The sequence below is a fragment of the Toxorhynchites rutilus genome, chromosome 2 (genome assembly GCF_029784135.1).
Source record: "Toxorhynchites rutilus septentrionalis strain SRP chromosome 2, ASM2978413v1, whole genome shotgun sequence".
Lineage (NCBI taxonomy): Eukaryota > Metazoa > Arthropoda > Insecta > Diptera > Culicidae > Toxorhynchites > Toxorhynchites rutilus.
In genome coordinates this window covers 259,460,009-259,480,059 of record NC_073745.1, presented here as the reverse complement: position 1 = coordinate 259,480,059, position 20,051 = coordinate 259,460,009, and the positions used below count along the sequence as shown (strand labels likewise).

The 20,051-nt window shown below is 39.2% G+C and overlaps 1 protein-coding gene across 1 annotated transcript in view; it reads right to left on the bottom strand.

The window, feature by feature from the left end:
- The window catches only part of LOC129769152 (uncharacterized), a 314,394-nt gene extending 294,722 nt beyond the window's left edge, over positions 1–19,672 (bottom strand). Inside the window, exon 1 of the mRNA XM_055771242.1 lies at positions 18,445–19,672. The gene's annotated coding sequence lies outside the window, so the exon portion shown is untranslated. The remainder of the gene's footprint in view (positions 1–18,444) is intronic.
- Between the last annotated feature and the right edge of the window lie 379 nt (positions 19,673–20,051).

Below are 20,051 nucleotides of genomic sequence, written 5' to 3'. Positions count from 1 at the left end.
CACTATTCAAAGGACGTGTTGGAGTGGTACGAAGCCAACGGGGTCACCTTCGTGCCAAAGGAAATGAACCCGCCCAACGCGCCGGAGCTTCGCCCAATAGAGAAATATTGGGCGATTATGAAGCAGGCCCTCCGGAAGAACCCAAAAGTTATCAAATCGGAGGCGGACTTCAAGAGAAAATGGATTTCTGTTAAAAAAAACTACAACCTGACGTTGTACAGAACCTTATGGACGGGGTAAAGAGGAAGGTGCGAGCATACGGGCTTGGGCTCGAAGTATGAATAAAAAGAAAATGCCAAAAGTTGTTTAATAGTTTTTATTTTACTGTCTAAAATTTTCAAAAGGATCGGTCTACTGGGCGAATTTCTACAGCGTTTTTTCCGTGATGCAATTTGATGTGACACACCCTTTATCCTGCTACATTTAAGATCTTTACGAGGGGGAATGACATTTATCTCGCACATCCTTAATGTAATTAAGAAACTTTGCATCCCCTTTATGGTAAACCGTAATTTTCACATTTCCCGTATCAATGCAAACACTATTGGCCCCCCAAAAGTGGTCTAAATAATTAATTAGCTCAACTTGTTAGCAAATGGAGGAGACGAGTGACACCGATGTCCTCGATCAGGTGAATACCTCTGGCCCGGTGCCTATCGGAAGAAGCACCGCTCAGCTCGGCACATATATTTCAATGGTTCAAAAACCACAATGTCCCAACCATATCGTTGGATACATATTGTGAGTTAAATGCGGGAACCATGATTACCCTTTCTTCGATTAAAAGGACTACCAGGGACTACGAGGAGCGGAGCGGTAAACTAATAAATTTCGAAGATTACAGTAAAGGGTTTATTTGCACTCATATGGGGTAAGGGTTTTCTACTATGATGCCTTCCTCAAAGCGCGTTCACTTGTGTGCTAATAAACATAGCGAGAATACAAGATGTTTGCGGCGTGGGAGCATGTTTGCGCCCGGTGATGTCGTTTGGGTGGTTTCACGCCACCGGAACACAACCAACAAAACCTGTCGAATGGGTAATTCAACACGTTCAAGGACAAAAAAAAACAGGACGGAACAGTGATTCGGGGTAAAAATAATCGGTGCCGTAAATATTAGCCCAACTATCTACTAGCAACATGAAAGTGATAATTAAAAATGAAATAACAAAATGAGTCGTGGAGAAGAACTCTTCGTAGGTGTGTGTGTGTGATATTAAAATATGTGCCATTTAATGAATCGAAATCGAAATGATGATGAAGAATATTGATACACAATATGTGTGTTCTCAATATTGTTACTACCTAACATGGCTCGTAACTATGACTAAGGACTGAAAAAATAAACTGTCCGAAAAGTTATCCACTCAAGAAGTATAACATCTACATATGCCGTAATGAACTTTGTATAACGGTATCCGTTCCGTTCCGTACTGTTCAACATCTTTTAATTGCATATCCAACGCTCCAAGAAACACAATTTTCTTTTCGAACAATGGCAACCAAAGATGCCAACGTTCCTGATTTTTTTGGATTTCCCAGACTTTTCCTGATAACCTGACAAACACTCAATTTTTCCTGATTTTTTGTACTTTTTACTTTGTTACTTTGTACTAAAAATTATCTGTATCAAATATAATGGAATTCCTGTCAAAATGTTCATGGTTCAAAATGATAGCTGGCATAAAAGCCTACATAAATAGCTCGCCATCCTGCGCTTGTATAATGCTAACTCTCTTTCTTTTGTTTATCATCTATCTATTCCGAAGCGAGTCGCATCATCATGAGTACAGTATCGACATTTATTGAAGCTGGAAGTCAGTGTGAAAAATAGATAGGGGGAGTGGGGGCAAAGTGGTCACCCTAAGGAATATGCCCATTTCCAGCGCCCACTTACCGCTTCAATTCCCGTTTCTCGAATAATATTATAGTTCAACTTATTGTTCTTCAAAAGAGCAAACGTCTTTTACTATAAAAATTGCTTAGAATGCAAGGGGTGTAAGTGACTTCGTGACTCGATTACTCTTCATCAACTTATTCTTTAGTTAATAACTCAATTGCAAAAACGTTCCAATTTAAGTTTGCTATAGAATTTGATAGGTGAGGTTCTGACCTATCTTCCACATTGTCAAATACAGCTGGGAATGTATTTGCAGCTAAGCTATGTCCAAAAGAGAGAGTCGATGTAGAGAAATCGATCAAATCACTTACACCCCTTTCATTCTAAGCCCCTCTATTCAAAATAGTATACTTTTCATCATTAGAAAAAAGGTGAAAAATCGAACTTTTTATTTGCTTGGAGGTAATGGGGTCACCTAATGGGGGCAAAGTGGTCACCCGCACATATCAAGCTAAATGTGATAGATTTATGTGTTTTTTTTTTCGACCAAGTTTGTTCAAATCATATTTGATATAGTAGCTACATGTATGAAATAAGCTTGGCGTATTCACCTAAAGTCTCAATTTAAATTTTCTCTACCATACAAAAACATAGTAAGAAACACATAACGTTCCGCATAAAGAGTTTTGGTTTAGTTGGAGTGGCATATTCATCCAGGGTCACAAAAGGATCTTCTTCAAAAGCAGAATGTGATGAGGTATATCAGCTTTAGTAAACAGAACATTGTAAGTTGTTATTCACCTGTGACCACTTTTCCCCCAAACATACCCATACTTTATTAAATTAGCACACCCGAAGGCAGTTTCAAATCGGTATATTTTGGGTGGAAACAAAATTGCTTGATGTTTTTCACTGCTTTTTAATGCTTAAAACACGTAGTCTTGACTTTTACTTAGCCTTCTGTGTATTTTTCTGATATTTCCTCGAAAATTAATTTTTATTACATAAAATCAGTACAGTTTTTGTTTAATACTTTTCACAATTTGCGATTAAATGAGTTTCTCCATTACGTACAACAAATACTCAAAGCATTCATTCACACTTTTTATTTTTGAAGCACGTTCACCTGAAAATCAGTTATGATTTTCGCTTTATAATGTCCTCAACGCTAATCTTCTTTGTTTCCCTCCGAAAACGAAAAGGATGACAGATCTACAGATATGTGTATTATATATTGCCATAGATGAAGCCGTTCATAAATCGTACAAGAGTAGGTAATATTTTTATACGTAAGTGCACATATTTAAATACATATATTCAAAATTGATATTGCATCCCTGGATAATGTTTCGAAGCAGAAATCATTCATTAAATCGTTAAGATTTCTGGATTGCACACCTTAGATGGATTGCTTCTCCATCTGCGACTCGCTCCATAAACGCAACAAAAAAGCGGTTTTGTAGCAAATCGTGACGGGTGATGAAAATCGATTATTTACGACAATGTTGAGCGGCAAAATTTTGGGGTAAGTGAATTTCACCATCATTAGCTAACCCCAAAGCTGTTTTTCACTTGAAGAAAGTCATTCTCTGACTCTCAAGGGATTGAACAGGAATTTTTTATTATGAGCTTCTACCAAGCAAACAGTCGAGAAATTATCACAAATACTACTCGCCACTGGACAAATTGAAGCCAACTATCCAGGACAACCTACCAGAATTAGTCAATGTGATAGACATCGTGTTCCGCCAAAGCAACGGCAAACTTTGTCTCATTGTCTCATTGACAACACGACAAATTTATTCGAAGTCTGACTATCTAATCAGCTGAACCAACCCAATGTGAACTTCATTTTATTAAAGTTTCCCTGCCAAATTCTCTCAAGGGTAAAAACCTCGACTATATGGACAGCATAAAAATTCATTTATGACAAGAAGACGAACATATTCTGGGAAGATAGATTTTTTAAGCTTCCTGCAATAATGCCCGACTGTCTCTTCAGTCATGTTGACGGAGAAACTGCGTGAAGAAGCCAAAAGTCATTTCCGATTGAATACGAAGGAGAAATTCTTCATAGTTCGCTGACTATCCTAAGTTGAATATGACTATGCTGCCTACAAAACCGATGCTTTTCCCAAAATCCAGCAGGAACGCTCCGGACAACCTAATATGAGCTATCCTGTTTTTCCTGATTTTGAAATTCGAAACGAATCGCTTGTGTGGTGGTGGCGACATTGACAGCAACTGACGCGGAACAAATTTCCAACTTCAATTTTCCTCCGAAACACACAGATCTCGCCGCTGAAAGATCCGGCTTGAAATGCACTACACTTTGATGCCATGTCTAACTCGGAAACAACGCACGTGTACACGAAAATAAAGTGATCGATCGAAAAAAAAATCTCCAATAATCCATTCACGATTCATCCGCCTTTCAGCTAGCGACCAGACGGCAGCGAGAGTTTGGCTTAGTTTTTCAAATTTGCCTTTTCAAAGTTAAGAGGTGAAAATAAACTGAGAATTTTAAAAGCCATTAGAATTCAAAACATCATCATCACCAATAAGTCCAAACACACTCCCAAATTCACACAACTTCTCTTCCAGCAAAAAAAAAACTAAATATCGATATCATATATCATTACCTAGGATATTATTTTAGGATACATCGCAATTTTTATTGAGAAAGTTTTGGTGGCCCCGAAAATTTCCTATGTATTTGCGTGGTTTACCAGTCGAAGAAGGCAATTAGCTGCCTTCGGCTACCTGTTTTGCATTCTCGGGAGACCTTTAGAAATAATGTGCCGACAGAATTTTTCGATATTTATTCTCGTTGAAAATTTACAAACTATGGGATCGCCTCAAGGGAAGTAGCATAGCTGTACGAATTTAAATGCATTTTTCTCGAAAACAGGTTTCCAGCTGGATAAACATACTCTCAGTATCGAGTGGTACGATTTGGCTATTTTTTTCAGCATATAAAAATGAATTGTCTAAATTATTACGTCACCGTTTCTTGATATCTCAATCATTTTTTTTATGATCTTTTAAATGGCGATTTTTGTTGAAATTCATTTTCTCATATTTTTTGTTGAAAAAACTGCTACTTTTTATTTAAAAACCAAATTTTGGATTCAAAATTGAATGAAGAAAATATCATTTGAAAGAAGACACGAACGAATGCATGAATTAGAAAACAATAATTGTGGATATTATGAAACAAATAGCTTTATTTTCAAAAACAAATGGCTATTTCTATAGTTCAACCCTAGTAGAGTTTTCGTAAAGATCATGAAGGAAAAATGTTAAAAATGCCATTATCTATTTCAAATGATTGTTTATTTTTCAATACTAATTTTATCCCGTGTAGTCGTATCAACTATGGTTGGTTAGTTAGAAGTTTTTTAAGCCGATGAAAACTTTTACTACTCATCATATCCTCAGGACATTGCCCATTCGGCTTAGAGCTAAGTTCATTCAAATATAGAACATAGGAAGGATTCCTAAACCGACCTCCCTACGACTGAGATTCGATGATTTTTACACCAATCGAATCGGAAATTCTTCAAGATTTGTTTAAGATGCTATACATTATGATTCCCGTATTCGTAAATGGTTTAAATTAACGAATTTTGGATGCATTTCCATTTACCCATACATTTGCTTACCCACCCGTCATCAAGAATCAACTTATGCATATGTGAGGTACAATGTTTATATATAACTTCGCGAATCAAATGCTGCGTTCATTCTACGGGCAATGTGCAGAGAGATGAAATATGGTAATGTAAGCTCCGCATGTTTTGAGCAGATAAACAACCCATTCAATATTGCAAATCAATCTGCAATCCAACTAGCGAGCAGACAACATTCTTTCCGGATGCTGAGAGGTTTTATAGAGGTTTTGCATGAAAGCTGAAAAGCGGTGCAATTTTGTCCGATGCGAGCATCGGTTTGATTTTCATGGCGTCTGGCGAGAGTGCTGCTGTATTTTTGTATGATACACACACATTGCTGTTTTATGCATTTCCAAATGTAGATTGAAGTGGTTAAGAAATATCGAATAGTGCTGGAGAAGAAATATACGATCACCTGTGATCGACATACAGCGTTCGCGATGAATACTGCATTACTTTGACGGAACCAATTGCGAAAAATTATCAGCTTGTAATATGCTCTCGCAAAGGCAAGGATGAATCATCAATCAACCATCTTCAACTGTTTCTACAAAGATTTTTATAATTTTTTTCCCGGAAAGAGCTTGTGGTGATTCAAGAATGTGTTCGGACTTATTGGTGATTTTGCCGATCAATCAGCGTATTTCAAGCCGAATATAACGAAGCCACCAAAACCACACAACCGATTCGGTTCAGAGTTTCTGTTGCCGTTCTGCGAAAGATGCTGCACAGTATAATTTGTGGATTATTTCTTTGGAAAATTATAGTTTTTGGAGAGTTGGGGATTGAATTCTGTTAAGAGAGACTGTAAAATTACCGTGATGTTCAATAAGTTGAGTATTTCATTTTCGCTCTAGACAGCGAGCAATCAACAGTACATTAATGATACAATAATATTAATTAAGGTTAATCGTAATATGTCAATTTACATAAATTTACTTTTAATTGCTATGCGAATCATCTATGCCATTCAGTGCAAGCATTCATTCATCGACCTCTGTCAGTGCTAACAAACATTTGTACTGAAGTATTCATTCTTAAATAATGTTTATTCTCGCCGGCAATAGATTTGTGATCCTGCGTTAACAATGCGGTCAGGCCTTGGACCTTGCCCTTATAATTTTTTGACGTGGGACTACGTCTAACCGGAGTATATGGGGGTAAAATGAAAACCTAAACACAGAACATGCAGGAAAAAAATTAAATATTCCAAATGCTTATAACTCGAACATTTCTTACTGGATCGGAAAGATGTTTGCATCAATTGATACGGAATATTTCTACGCTTCTATCGCAATTAATAAAATGTTATTTTTCATTAGATAAACAATTGAATAACTGTGAAATGTCAAGCGTTATCTAAACGCCCTAACTGCCTAGTTTTGATTGACCTGATTTACGGTTTCCCGAACTCAGACTTTAAAATCAATGTACCTGTGGGAATCCGCTTACTAAATATACATGGAAGTAGGGGATATTTTTGTTCCAACCGAGCTGTGTTTCCCTAACACGGACTTCTAAATCAATGTGCCTGGGGGAATCCACTTTGCAAATACATGAAAGTCGGGGGTAATTTTGTCCGACTGAAACGTGTTTCCCTAATACAGTCTTCAAATCCATGGAGCGTGCGGAATTTGGCATTGCAAATACATGCAAATCGGGGGCAGTTTTATTCCGACTGAAATGTATTTCCCTAACACAGACTTCTAATCCATGGAGCGTGGGGAAATTGGTATTGCAAATACATTCAAGTCGGGGGCATTTTTCTTCCGACTGAAATGTGTTTCTCTAACACAGACTTCAAATCCAAGGAGCGTGGGTAAAGTGAAATTGCAAATACATGCAATTCGAAGGCATTTTTATTGCGGCTGAAATGTGTTTACCTATTACAAACTTCTAAACGAAGGTGTCTGGGGAACTCGGAATTGCAAATACATGCAAATCGGGGGAATTTTTGATCCGGCTGAAATATGTTTGTCTAGCCCAGACTTCAAAACCAAGATGTCATCATACCAAACATAAATGGACTATCATTAAATTCATTATACAATTTTTTTACTCACAAAGCAAATATATTGAATTCAATTGAATTCGGAAATTGTTTCATTTGATCAAAAATTAAATCAATACAAACAAATGATTGCTAAGGTAGTCCCACGTCAACCTTGCGGTTATATCATAGATTAGACCCACCCATTTTTTCTATAGATGTTTTTCAGAATACAATCTCCTATGAGATATTTTTTATGACAAATTTCCTTCGACTTGCGGTGGAACATGCATATCTAAGAACTTGCCACTCACAATAAACTTAGGTGTTTCATTCGGCATCGAAATCCGAACTAAGTACACATTGAAAAATAACGCTATATATGCAATGTAAAAGTTCGTCTATGATCGTTTATGCATTTGGAAAAGAAGACTGAAAAATAGTGTGTTTATACAAGAGCGGGCAAAAAAAATAAAAAATTGTTGTATCCAAGATATGCCCGTATCATTGACGTAGAACTACGAAATTATTCTATTCAATCATCTTGTTTATTACTGCGGAGAATAAACTCTTGTAACATTCGTGGCACTTTTGTCAGCACAAAAACAAAATAATGAGTAAAGAATACGCACACATAACACAGCACCCCCCGTGCTGTATAACACTCGTATGACAGTAAATGTCATCACCAACAGTGCGCATATGACAGTCGCCAGTCTTCCATGTTTCACAAAAAAAACACTGCGTCCGGGATAAACATGTCCACGCTGCTGTTCGCAGTTTTGTGTTTGAATTCAAACATGATTTTTTCGTACCTATGTTTGAAAATATGAAATGTTTGTATTCGTAGTATGTTCGGACATACGATGTTTAATCCTAATGTTTCACATGATGTTCGAACATGGTGTACAATTTCTCTTGCATTTTCAACCCAAGCACCGGCAGTGCGTAGAGTAGAAGAAGCAAATCGGACACAACACCACCACCACCACTCAACACGTGGTGTGTTGGTATGTTTACATGGAAAAAATACTTTCCTATCATGACAATGGGTGCTTCATCTAAAATTTTGTCAAATAAAATAAACCTCTTTTACTGTTCTGAACAAAATAAACGTCGATTGATATCAGAGTTCTTCACAAGTGAAATCATTATTTAGTGCACGCATCAATTTTTATATTGACGTCATGTAACATTCGCTATTATTAGCTATTTGAACAAGTACCAAATTTAATAGAGCGTAGCGGAGAGTTACCAACAACAAATTTTGAATACAATATTTCTATAATTTTAATCGAGTATAAAGTACCAGCATTATTCAGCACCACTAACCAAGCTAACCACTCGACCACGAGAGCAACAATTTTGACTGGATCTTTGAATGTTTACAACGTTTACGAACACGACCCGTGCTATGAAACGAGCGAAGAAGAAGAGAAGAAAAGATTATGCAATCGCATACACACATAGCATATGTATTGTAGTGTAAGTGTAGCTTTTAGCTTTTTCCTTCACTCAGTTTGTGATAACATCGAGAAATTAATGGCTTGCTACGGCGACTGATATGTCTCTATGCGCAGTATACCTGTCATTGGAGCTAATCTTTCCTCCAACACCCATTTATAATGGTATAAAAATAATAAAAATATAAATAAAAATATATCGAGATACAGAACATAGATTAAAGGAGGGTTGATTGTAATTCTTTCACAAATCGTCATCGCAAAAGCTAATCAGTAATATGGTACAGATTTTTCCATAATAATTTTGCAGGTGACAATTGTTTTCAGAAAGATTTCCCTGCAAAATTAATTTTTCGGAATTGGTTTTTTGAACCCCCTAACTTGGACCGCCCTAATCAAACATTCATAAAAATATCAAGAATATCTGTAGACTTTCCTGAAAACATGCATCTAAAACTAATTTTTGGGTATTTATTTATTTATTTGGCCAGCATTTGTACGACTTCGCCCGCTGTGCAGTCGATTCCCCAGACTTCAAATGGCAACATGCACGCAAAAAAACTCATAGAAAGATTTAGAAAATGTTTTCTCTGCACAAAACCAAGGATTATTTGATCAGACTTGCAAAATGTGCATGAACTCATAGCCTCTTAGTTCATGAAATTTTTGTAATGCGAACTAAATTTCCAGTTCGTTTCTGTGAAAAAGTATTCTACGAAGAAATGTTTTAGGGTGAATAATTTATTTCCGTGCATGAAAAGAAACGAAACGGAAGCAATGAATACTGCGACATCGGGTGATATGTTTGTACATGATGTTCTTGAATTACAAACATCGTGTTTGTTCATCATTGTTGTGTATCATTGTTCGTGTTTGGGATAGACATCCAACACAAGCAAAAATCGCGTTCGAATGCAAACAAAAACATGGAATTTTCACATCGCGTGGACATGTGTGGATAAGTGTTTTTCGGAAGACTGACAGTCGCACAACAAAGCGGCTGTCAAGCATCACTTCCGTGGAAGGAGAAAAAAGGCGGTATTCGTTCTCTCTTTTTGGCGACGGAAGCTTTAAGCGAGCGGACGCATCTCCAAGTTTTGGTTACACTTCGGGTCGAGTTTTCTGCCACGTGAAGAGTGGTATAGCGTGACAAGTTCGGAGATCCGCGTGAAAGCTAGTTCCCACACAACCGCTTCGGGTTCGCGGCATCGATACACCGCTGAGGTTCACTTGGAGGTGAGAGCAGCGAAAAGGAAGAGTCCCCACGGGATCGTGAAGCCGCGGGTGGCCCCGGGCGAAGCGAGCTGCACGGTGAGAACGCCGTCGAGGTTTCCGACGGACAAAGGCGGAGAGAACGCGGAGTGAAGGATCCCGGAGTGACCCATGGTCTCTTGATGACAACTGGCAGTCACAATAAAGTACGGTGAGTACGGGGAGACCCGGTGCTTTTCTATTCTCTAGTTTTGTGTGTGCCCAGATTCTTGGAAATTATAGTTTGTGCTGACAGTTTGGAGTAACCGAGAATCTCATTCCTCGAGAGAGACAGGATCTCGTTACACTCTTTAACAAAAATGTTTGGTAACCCTGAAAATAGCCGATTTGGTCGGTAACCCTGAAAATAGCCGTGGTTTTGTCGCTCGGGACACATCGAAAGCCAAAACCAATCATTGGTATTCCAATATAACCATTAAAATTTGGAATTCACCGGTTTACTAGGGCAAAGCAAATAAACTGCGGTCAGATGATTTGGGGATCAATAAATAGTTCTGGAACTGGAACTGAAACTAAAATCCGATTCGACAGGATTTTTTTTTATACACCTTGAAATGTAACCTGCAATCTTCTGTGCAGCAATTTGATCCACCACATGATTACTGAGGCAGCCAAGACAACGATCCGAAGCACACCACTTTCATCGTACGAGGGTGGCTGCTTTATAATGTCGACAACCACCGGACTTGAACCCTGTCGAGCATGGTAGTGGAAAACCGAACACCGGTTGAAATATAAATATCCAAGAAACAAAGTGGGATTCGAGAAGGCAGTAAAGTGGATCTGGGAATGGTCCGTTTACACTAACGAGAAAATTTGGTCAATCGATACTACGATATTTGCAGGTAAAGGGTGTGTCACATCAAATTGCACCACGGAAAAAAAGCTGTAGAAATTCGCCCAGTCTTCTTCTTCTTTAATGGCGTTAACGTTCCCTGTGAAACTTTTGCCGTCTCAACGTGTTCATTAACTGGCGTCATTCATTAATACTTGGTTGAGATTTCGATGCCGAATAACACGCCTTAAATGTACTCTGGAGTGGCAAGCTCTAGAATACGCGTGACCACAGTGCAAGCCGGAAGAATTTTCTTTGACGAAAAATCCCCCGGCCAGAACGGGAATCGAACCCGAACACCCGGCATGATAGTGTGGGACGCTAACCACTCGGCCACGGGTGCACAAGACAGTAAAATAAAAACTATTAAACAACTTTTGACATTTTCTTTTTATTCATACTTCGAGCCCAAGCTCGTATGCTCGCACCTTCCTCTTTACCCCGTCCATAAGGTTCTGTACAACGTCAGGTTGTAGTTTTTTTTGAACAGAAATCCATTTTCTCTTGAAGTCCGCCTCCGATTTGACAACTTTTGGGTTTTTCCGGAGGGCCTGCTTCATAATCGCCCAATATTTCTCTATTGGGCGAAGCTCCGGCGCGTTGGGCGGGTTCATTTCCTTTGGCACGAAGGTGACCCCGTTGGCTTCGTACCACTCCAACACGTCCTTTGAATAGTGGCACGAAGCGAGATCCGGCCAGAAGATGGTCGGGCCCTCGTGCTGCTTCAATAGTGGTAGTAAGCGCTTCTGTAGGCACTCCTTAAGGTAAACCTGCCCGTTTACCGTGCCGGTCATCACGAAGGGGGCGCTCCGCTTTCCGCAAGAGCAGATCGCTTGCCACACCATGTACTTTTTGGCAAAATGGATAGTTTCTGCTTGCGAATCTCATCCGGAACGCTGAATTTGTCCTCTGCGGAGAAGAACAACAGGCCCGGCAGCTGACGAAAGTCCGCTTTGACGTAGGCTTCGTCGTCCATTACCAGGCAATGCGGCTTCGTCAGCATTTCGGTGTACAGCTTCCGGGCTCGCGTCTTCCCCACCATGTTTTGCCTTTCGTCGCGGTTAGGAGCCTTCTGAACCTTGTATGTACACAGGCCCTCCCGTATCTTGGTCCGCTGGACGAATGAACCTGACAAATTCAGCTTATTGGCGACATCCCGGACCGAACTTCTCGGATCACGTCTAAACTGCTTAACTACGCGCTTGTGATCTTTTTCACTGACGGAGCATCCATTTTTGCCGTTCTTCACCTTCCGGTCGATGGTTAGGTTCTCGAAGTATCGTTTTAGTACTCTGCTGACCGTGGATTGGACGATTCCCAGCATCTTACCGATGTCCCGATGTGACAACTCCGGATTCTCGAAATGAGTGCACAGGATTAATTCACGACGCTCTTTTTCGTTCGACGACATTTTTCCAAATTTACGAAAAATTGACAGTGAAGCATGGCCAACGTGATCTATACACTCTTATCTGATTATAAGCGAAAGCTGAAGATATAATTCCTAAAAATTAAATTTCTACAGCGTTTTTTCCGTGATGCAATTTGATGTGACACACCCTTTATTGTTGAATTCCAAAGGCGTCCATTACTGAATTATAAGTTTTTACTATTTGAGAAATTATTCTGAACTGAATTTGCTAGTTTTATGAGAGTATAGATTAATAATAATTATGTCAACTGTTCTAAAATACTACGGGTTATCTATATGAACTACAATTGTATTATTGAGGTTGACCTTGATGGAAAACGGATGTTGTACAAGCAGAAGCCTAATACATTTATCTAGCGATATCTAGCGTTAACGAGCGCTTACTTGCTTCAAAGGTTCCGGTCGATTTGGCAGGACTGATTTGCTTCAAAAAATAAATAAGTTTTAGCGTTAAGTACGTGTTGTATACCAAATAACTTAAATCTTCTACCATTAATTCCACAAAAACATTGACACATTCCCACCCATATACACCGGAAGCTCAACAAATCAACAATGTGCTAATTGTTGATTTCTCAAGAACTTGCGTGCTCTTCCCATTCATCATTGAGTGGTGGCATTCTACGAACATACTTTGTAAATCCCTTTTAGTTAAAAGAAAACACCACTTCACTGTAATTCAAATCCAACTTTCGAATTCCTACTCCGGTTAAAGCATCTCAAAGTTATCCATTCCGCATACAGTTGCTTTTTTTGCGCGAACGATCCAACTGAAATCTCTGAAAGCTATTTAACTTTGAAACAATTTACTCGTTCTAGCTTCCGTTCAACTTTCCCGATTCGTAGGAGAGCCGCACGTCGTAAAAGTATACCAAATGTGGGTGCGGCAAAAGGCACTACGCGAGGGAAAACATTTGGTTGTAGGGAAAAACAGTTGCCTCACCACAATAATCATTCCCCGCTCGTTTTGCAATGCGGAAAAAGTGTGCGTAGGAGATAATTGGCCGATCGGCAAGAAAAAACTGTTCACTTTTTTGCGTTTATTTTTTTATATCAGTGGAATTCATGGTGAGTGTGACTTTCAAATAAACGGTGAATGGAACTTTTACGCATCGGTGAAATTTCTATGTACGATTATACATTAACTTTAGAACATTGTACCTTTTGTCAGTTAAGGTGAAGGTATCATATTACGCAACTGTTTTGGATGGCGAAGCATACGATGTCCACAAACTTTTTTTCCACGACAAACATAGAAGCGAGAACGAAGCATCTAACCTGTAGACCAAATTACCTCAAGCAAAATGCCATAAAATAAGCTATTTCATTCCGTACATAACCAGGCTGGTTGGTAACACCCCCTGCAGGGGTTACCGCTTGCGGTGCATCCAACAACTTTATAATACTTTTACCCCATTTTTCCTGTGTCCTTTTAATTTCCATTTCTCTACCGACCTTCTTTTGGGCTTCACCATCCTTACAGCTATCAAAACACCAACCTAATCATACGCGTTTTTACTTCGTTCAAGATTTTCCTTTATTTCTTTCATTCAACGGGGAATCTTTCCAACCGAGTTTGGTTGACATCAATGGTTTTCTCAATCCAGAATACAAAAAAACTGCGGCTGCCCGGGAGTTTATCAACTGCCCGTGGTTTTTGGACAGGAAAGGGATAGTCTAGAGAAGATGAGAGTGCCTATCATTAACATTATCAGCGTTGTTATCATCATAGACATCAGCAGAGCGGCAATCATAGCTCCATTGTTGTGCTGGAGATGACAAACTCTGACAAGTGGGAGGACCCGTCCTTTGAGTTTGAAAATTCGACGAAAAGTTCCACGGCTACATAAACTTTCGTTCGAGCATTGCTTTAGCAAACGAACAATAAACATTTCCGGTGTCAGAAAAGTTTGCCTTGATGTGATTCGCTGATTTCGAAATTCATGGTTTGAAAAATCTGTATCATGTTGGTGTAATGCGCCATCCATCTAATGTTTTGATGGTGGAATCCGATTATACAGTGTTCTGTGTAGGTGTAGAAAACTGGGACAAATCGCTTCGGTCGGTTGATTCACTTCATAGTGCGGAATAAGCAGACGATGCATAAAAAATGTGATTCAACATTATCGTAAATATTCTCATGACTAAATTCGTTCATGTGCGTGCGCTTTGCGCTGAAATGAACAAATTTTGACGTAGGATTACGTCTTTTGGGAACATATTGGGGTACAAATTGAAAATCGAAAATCGAGCACATCGTGAAAATTGTCCAATTTCAAACGCCTATTGCTCAGTCATTTCATGATGGATTGGTGAAATTTTTGCATCAACCGATTTCTGCACTTCATAACAATTTTTTATATTGAGCTTGAGCTTGAGCTTGAGCTTGGGTAGACTGTACAATTCATAGTTGCTCTCCGTGATTGACCTGAACCAACCAAATTGCACAAAGAACACACAGAATGACGCTTGGGACTAGCAAATTATACTCGTTGTGCAATTTTCGGTGATTCTAGCTTTAAATGGTCAATAACGACGCCAACGTCCTTACAGTCACCAGGGGAAGGGAAGGAATGTTAGTATGATATTCGCCGCCCGAAGGCCAGAAGGGTCGCCTCTATAGCGTGGTTCCCTAGCGTTTATCAAAGAAGGGATAGTTGTTAGTGGGAATGGTTCAGAAAAATCAGGATTCACTGCGGTAAGTGATGTGATTTCCTAAACGCGGAGTCTCAGCCATGTGACGGAAACCTGAAAAGGTAATCCACAGCTCCTATAATTTTGCTATCATGAAAACATGTGTATAATCAGATGTCTCATGAATGTGCGTGTGACACGTGGGACATCTTTCGATGACCTAACAAGGCCTAACCTAACCTAACCTTACCGAGAAATCTTGTGTTTCTCGATATTCTAATCATATATGATTTTTCCTTGAAAACATTTTCCTTGAAAATACGCATATTTAAACTTCTAAACAAAATTAAATGCAGGGGAATACACAAACACGATTTCACCATCCGGGTATGAATTTTCTTCTATCTCGCTAACTAGAAAAAATAACTGTGATAATAACACAACGCAATTACACACACCGATCGCTCTATATATACATTCGCTCAGAGCGATTTTCACGCTTCTTCCTTTATATTTTACACACGCGCTGCAGAGAAACACCAATCAGCACAATGGCGAAATATTACCACCGGGAAATCAAACTTCTCGAAATATTCACATAGAACTTTAGCCAGATACATCCATTTGGAGTGCACAAAAGCACAAGGCACTCAAGCAGAAAAAACATGCATTTTTCTTATTCAACTGATTATTTTCCTCTTATATTTATTTGCATGAAACGCCCAATTTTCCCAGTTGATCATCACTGCACACTATAATACACGAGTTAATAACTGTATCGCGAAAATATAAGGGAAACACTTAGCAAATAGAATCGGCCAAAAACACGTTCAAGCATGTTTGACGACGAAGAATAGTCAAACGAGGAGCAAAGTAAAAAACATCCATTCGCGACGACTGCCCGATCGAGACTCTTCATAACAATTTTTTTATATTAAAGAAAATAATATATGACATGAAACTAACTATCGAACAATTCAAAAATCTCAACCCCTGTCCTAACGGAAATACCCACTTCTGATTGGTCGAAATTGACGACACATGCGGCGGTTCCCTAACAGAGACATCAAAACCAAGCTGTCTGGGGGAAATCAGCATTGCAAATATATGCAAGTCGGGAGCATTTTTATATTGCAAGTAAGGTGAGTGATACGATTAATTCTAGCAAATAAAATTTGAATTTGGAACTTAAATGTTTGTTGCTTCGAGAAATTTCACATCAATGACCGATCCTGTATCGTGGAAAATTCAGCACAAGTGTAAGTGTAAAATTGTATATTGTCGCAGTTGTGTTAAAAATTACTTGATATAAGAAAATTTAATTTTCATAAATAAAAGCGTGATGTGATTTCTACATATAGTATTAGGTGTTGTTAGTCCAATTAAAATTCGCATTGGATTGAATAAACACTCAGAAAGTAAAAAATTATAATAGAAAATTACCTTTTCTATTTCAAATATGTTTTCTCTGTATTAAAGTAATATGTTTTTACTGATGAGAAAAATTGATAATTGTGTTCGGTATTGGCAATTATCATACATTGGTGAGTTTTTTTCTTTATGTCATCCATACATAACACTGGGGGCATTTCGTCTAAGGTCACGGAGGGTGGTTTTCATCATATCTCGTTCCACTTTGGTATCTTTTATCTGATACGCACCATCCAACGACGGTTTACTGTCCTTCATGTAAACACTAGTATAGTGAACAAACAATACCCAACAACCAAACAAAACGGCCGTTTTCAGGGCCACCAAATCATTATCAAAGAGTTTAGCGAACATATCCAAAATCAACAGATAACCTAACGGAATCCTAAGTCAACTATGCGGTCGTGTCTCGGACACAACCCTCCTGTAACTTTTTTTAACGTATGAATATTCAGAACGAACGACTTCAGAGATCCATGGGATAGAGAATGTGGATAGTTCTTGGAAGTGGATATGCAGCTGCTCTTTGGTTTCTCTGATATGGGTTTTCCTTACAATGAAAAAATATATACCAAAGAAAAAAAAATAAACGCGTAACCGTAACAACTATTGGCGTTAAATGTTGTCTCTTTAAAATATATAAAGATGACGCAAATAATACTTACGTTGAGGCGACAAAAGTTCCTCTAGGATCGTAAGTGCCATTCAAGAAGAACTGTACGTAAAAATCAAAAACAAACAGGGATCTAAGTTAACAGCGAAAATAATTACGATACAATTAAACCTACTTCCATATTCCAACCGCTTTAAGTTTCCCACCACTTCTTCTTGATTACATAGGAAGAGAACACTCAGCATAATAATATTAATCGAAATTCTAATAAAAATACGCGCAAATGGGAAAGTATCATATCGTACGCAACGGACCCAATCAAGGAAAGCGGAAGATAACGTCCCAGGCAAACGTTTTTATTCGCAAACTAAATTTCCATTATCTGCTTCCTGAGCTGAAAATGATGCTCCATGATGAAATCATAACGGTTTGAACAGGATGGAAGAACGTCCGGCTGATTTCATCGTTCTTGAAGGTAACAAGGTAACTTGTACAAGTGGACCACAGAACCATAAAAAATGATAATAAATTAATATTTACAACTGCGTCTTGCCTGGATTAGTCCGCAAGAGGTATTTGTAATGAACGAGGACATGAGAACATTTATACTCTCAAGAACTTAACATTGAATCCTCCGATTCCATGTTCCGTATCGAGGCAATTGGTGAAAAATTAATACATAAAATTGGAATTACCTGGGGTGGCAAAGTATACAAATGTTATTAAAGATATATCTTGAGTGATTCATTTTAAAAAGTGATGAGGGCTTACAAACAAAACGAATAATTGGAATGAAAATATAAATAGTTCCGAGGAAAAAGCTCCACGAGCATTCGTTCCCCATCATATTCCACCGAAAGAAACCATCGGAAATATTGAACATTATTCACAGATCTATGGCATGTGCCGTTCCACCTCACCGACTGCAGAGCAGTGCAATCGCCATACACCGCTCACGTCGTAAACCACCCTAGTTAAGCTTTCATGAGAATAATTTATTTAGATTACTGCTCTTAAATATGCACCACCACTCCCGCATAGGAGCTGTTCTGTATATACCGTGTGTTTGGTTCCTTTTCGGTATGAAACCGTGGAATCCGGTGGGTGTTCGTTGAGAAAAATAAAGCTAAATATATTGAGGTCGGTCAACATTCCCACAAGGATAAACGCCCACCAGCAGATCCCACCGACCGACCGGTCATAAAATTGTTCCAAATAATTGGCCTTACACAAGCCGAGTCAATTTTTTAATTAGCTTACATTCAGGGCTTAGCCTTATCCACATCGGCACCAGTGAAGCAGCAAGCGCGGCGGTCGGTATCCTTTTCCGTTGAACGCAGGTTACGCACAGCACACCCCAAACGAGGGTTCTTGAATGGGACGAAGCTAAATGATACACACATTAATCATCTGTTTCCACATCGTATCAGGGCGGGATATCATTGTTCTCATGTTTCGTAGCGGCAGTCCGGGCGTGTAAACTTCATTTTCTTGTTATTACAATTTTTATGAGATTGCCAACAGAGCGAGCGAAGGGCGCGGCGCGAACGACCGCCAGTTTTCCGTTCTGGTGGTGGAGCGGAAAAATCGCCGGTGAAAGCACTCACTTCACATACATACACATACGTTTGCCTTTTTACTCCCACAGTCGATGGAAAAGTTGGAGCGAAAAAAAAAACGAGTGGGCAAACTAAACAACTTGGAACCGTACGTAATCAAAATTTATGTGAATAAACACCATAAGTAAACTGACGAGAAACGTCGCTGGTAAACTTTCGCGTTGGCTCCGAAATCACTAGGACCTAGCGAAGAACACACTTCAAAACACACTGCACAGCTACAAGGATTGTTAATTCGATATTATTCCGTTCCACGTTGCCTCCCCCACTTTGTGTTCAATTTTCTCCGTTGAACTCCGGGATATCTAATATAGAAATCTTTACAAACCGCTCTGCTAAAACTTCCAAATCCAACTAGGAGCCACTTTAGCGAAAAAGGTTCAAACATCAATAGTCCTTTCCTTTCCCACTGTTTGCCGTCGTCTTTCGAAGTAGTCAAGAAAACAGAAAACACCGACAAATGACGGAGGTTGACCAAGTCGGGAAGGTCTCGAACTGAACCGAAGCGCTCGGAACGATACTTCACTCAATTTTCACGAAAGCAGGGGAGAAAAAAAACTGTTCATTCTACTTCTATTTTCATAACCCCCCACTGCTCCATCACTTCTGTCGCCTCCTAATCCGAACCAACCGGAATATGATGGCTTTATGAAAACGCTGGTCTCAAGTCACTAGCGCGAGCGAACAACTCATGGCCATCAAATAATCATAGTCCACGGGAACATAGGCAGCGGCAGTTGACTTGAACCCGCCAACAAAACACTATACAAATCCACACAGCCGTTTTACGGTTTGTTCTCCAATAATCAGCTGGTACTGGGAAAAGAAATTCTCGAGCGAGCGAGAAAACCTCCGGACGACAGCAGCCGACGAACGCAGACAGAAGACTATGAGCGGAAGCGTCCGTTCGGCAGGATATCATGACGAAATGGTTCTCTCTCCGGTGCTTGAATCCGTTGCCGTCAGGTTGGAGATTCCGCGAAAAATTCGCTCTGTTATGAAAAGGCTGAGAGAGGAAAAGGATTGCACTGTTGTGGTGTATGTGTGTATTCATTCAAAGATAGGAAAATTCATCCGCTGTTGGAAGATTCACGACTATCATTAACCCTTTGCAATAGAGGACTTCATTTGTCTTCAAATTCGAAAACTCCGACATTGAGATAATGCAAATAATTTGAAAATAGCGTGTTGGTATTCATTATTAATGCGTATAAGATTCAAAATTATGTGTTGTTTTTATATCCTGAA